Source organism: Crocuta crocuta, unplaced genomic scaffold (assembly GCF_008692635.1).
Source record: "Crocuta crocuta isolate KB4526 unplaced genomic scaffold, BGI_CrCroc_1.0 scaffold6, whole genome shotgun sequence".
In the NCBI taxonomy this organism is placed as follows: Eukaryota; Metazoa; Chordata; class Mammalia; order Carnivora; family Hyaenidae; genus Crocuta; species Crocuta crocuta.
Window position 1 is genome coordinate 4,449,144 of NW_027531917.1, and position 3,113 is coordinate 4,452,256.

Consider the following 3,113-nt stretch of genomic DNA (forward strand, 5'->3'; position numbering starts at 1 on the left):
TTCAATAGAAGCAACTCTTTTTGTTCACATATTAATTAGACTTTTTCATAGGATTTCATTTCAAGGGATCTGATACCAAAACAAATTTGAAAGCCATTGGATTAGGTTCTATCTCAATCTAAGATAATAGCTTATGATTCTGTAGTCTTAAAAACTGTAACAGAGGGAAGAGCTCTTTTATCTATTTACATTTTGCATGTTTTCAGAGACTTAAAAACAGATATGTTTCTAAGAGACTCAGAGACTAGATACAATGCTTGGGTGAGTGCACAAGCAGGAACTGATACAGCAGAGCAGCCCCCAGGGATAAATTCCTTTCTCATGAAGTCATACAGTCACTCCTCAGGTAGCTATTTTCCCTGGCACAGTTGACCCTTGTAATTTGACTGGTAGCAGAACTTTGCTGGTGAATTCCAGGCAGAGCCAAGGAGGAGACTGTGACCTTAGCTCTCCAATCCTCCCCTGCCTCTCCCACTCCTGCAGCGGCTCCTCCCACATTGGCAGGGAATATGAGAGTTCAGAACTGAAGTTTATTCCTGTTAAGTCAAACACTTCAAAGTTGCCATGGTTCCTGGAAATCTACCCCCCTCCCCACCCCCATCTATAGGATCGCCAAGTGAGATGCAGAAGTATCTCTCTTCTGAGCTTCTGGTGCTGTGGTGAGTAGTCTGGTTTTTCCTTGGTGACAGCAGCTTCTATAGTCCTATTTGCAGGATCTGCTGCCTCAAAACCTAGACAGCATGCCTACCGGGTACTGTATACTATATTGTGCATGTAAGTCATCGGGGGAGTGGGGAGAATCCTAAAAAGAAAGGATTTATAAGGTTCAAATTGTTATTATTAGAGTCACTAATGTGAATAATCCCAAAGCTTTATAGAGACTCTTCTTTGGGAAGAAAAGGGAACAGCATTACATCTTCCTGAGCTTCTTCTATCCAGCCTCACCCCTCATGTTCTACCCCCTACTCTGCTTACAGAATGATTTATATCAAACATAAATCTGATCATGCCACCTTCTGCCTCAGTGCCTGCAAAGGATTTCCACTGACTTCTGAATACAGTACCAGTTCTTTGGCAGAACATGCAAAGGTGAGCTTTCTTTTGCCTCATTCATCCTGCACCTTTCGTTCCTGCCGTTCCATTATCACTCAGCTGAGGAGCAGAACCTGAAGTCTTAGCCTAGCGGCATAGAGTATCAAGAGTATATCTTTTTTCCTTTTAGACGTAGTCACATATTTTTCAAATCTTCCCACAACAAAATCAGTGAACGTCTTTATTAAAAATAATGCTTGTAAAATAGAATGAATATTGATGGCCAGGCACTAGGTTGTATGTTTTAAGTTGGCTCATTTAATCATTACAACAACCCTAAGAGATAAGTGCTATTTCTGACTTCATCTGATGGATGAGAAACTGAGCGCATAGGTTTGTTTACTAATTATTCACATTCACAAGTAGCATAACCAGGTTTCAAACCCTGGCAGGCTCCACAAGTCATCCTCTTTACCATGCTCTCCTATAGCTTCTCATTAAAAATGCAGATTCACAGGCCTCTCCACAGCCCAAAGGTATATATTTTAAGCAAGAATCTAAGATTCTTCTTAACGCACTGATTTGAAAACCATTACTGTAAATTTTGTTCAAATAGAAAATAGTAGATGAGTGCCCTCTAGTGTATTCATCTGAGCATTACACATTTATTGGTGTTGAATCTGATCTTTTATCATTTTGTACAAAATAGCCAAATTTCATCATGTACAAATTTTAAGGGCTGTATTAGGATAAATTACTTACATGTCAGTGTCTTAACTTATTAATGCTATCTTAAACTGATTTTTGTCACAAAAGTATTATATAAATATTGTCAGATAACTCTCTCTCATCATACCTCAATAGCTCCTGGGAATTAAATTTAAATATTGGAAGGCTCCAATCCAATAAGTCTGGTTGTTAGGCTCATATCCTTAGTGCACACAGTAAGTGCTAAATGGAAAACCAAAACCTCTCTGTGCAAGAGGCTGGTTTTATTCATCTTATCTGTGGTGGCTTCATCACATCATTAATTGTCCTCAGTAAGTCCCACTCAATTTGTTATGTCAGAAGGGGATTAGACTAAGGCCCATCTGTTTTTCTCTTGTCCTCCTTAAAGTTAGATGGGAGGATAATCCATTAACTGTTTAGTATGATGTGTGTAAATCCCCTGTATTACCGCGATAGGCTATTGCTTATTCCCAAACAGGAAGCCATCCATGCAGTTTTTTAGGTTAGAGTTAAATATTTGTAACAAAAGACCCTAAACTGTAATGGCCAAAACAAGACTGACATCTATTCTCTCTGATATAACTGTCCAGAGATAGTAATTTACATAGCGGAGTTCTGACACCCCCCACTCCACACACAGATTCCATTTCTGGGTTCAACGGGTCTGTTCCACTTCCTGCTCTTGCCTCTGTATACCAGCCAGTGGAGAAAAGGCCAGGGAAAAGAACATACATTCCCTTAAAGGACAAACCCAGAAGTGGCATACAACAGCTTTGCTCATAACCCACTGGCCAGAATCTGGTTAAAAGCTATAGGAAAAGATAGGAATGCAGTCCTTAGTGAGGCAGCTACATGCCCCACTAAACCTGAAGTACCATCATTAAAGGAAGAAAGGGAAAATGGATTCCTAGTAGTTGTCTCTACGGCAAACCACTTCCTATATTTGGACATTTCTTATGCGATTCTCTAAGCAGCCCACTTACTCACAGAAAAATAGTCAAGAAAATAAGTATCAGGTATTTCAAGAATGCCAGTTAATAAAATGATAGCATTTTTATAGAGATGCTGCTGATTCAGTTGGGAACCTTTCTTTCCTTGCTTTATCGTCCTTCATGGTAGAGGTTTCTAAATTATAGATCTAGACAACTGGCTTAAAGGTAAATACAGACAGTCCTTGCATTGCATTGTTTCAATATGGACAAATTACAGTTAGTTACTGTGGCTTAGTAAAATACCACCAGTTTTCCAACAAAACAAGTTCAAATTTCAGTTACCATATTATGTAACTATGGGTAATTGCATGAAGTACAAAATTTGTGCTAGCTCTTCAGTCCACAAATAATAATAATAAA

At 39.0% G+C, this 3,113-nt stretch overlaps 1 protein-coding gene across 1 annotated transcript in view; it reads left to right on the forward strand.

Annotated features, from left to right (window-relative positions):
- Positions 1–500: 500 nt before the first annotated feature.
- The window catches only part of CPOX (coproporphyrinogen oxidase), a 25,534-nt gene continuing 22,921 nt past the window's right edge, over positions 501–3,113 (forward strand). The window contains exons 1-2 of the mRNA XM_077774901.1: positions 501–659; positions 978–1,089. The gene's annotated coding sequence lies outside the window, so the exon portion shown is untranslated. The remainder of the gene's footprint in view (positions 660–977; positions 1,090–3,113) is intronic.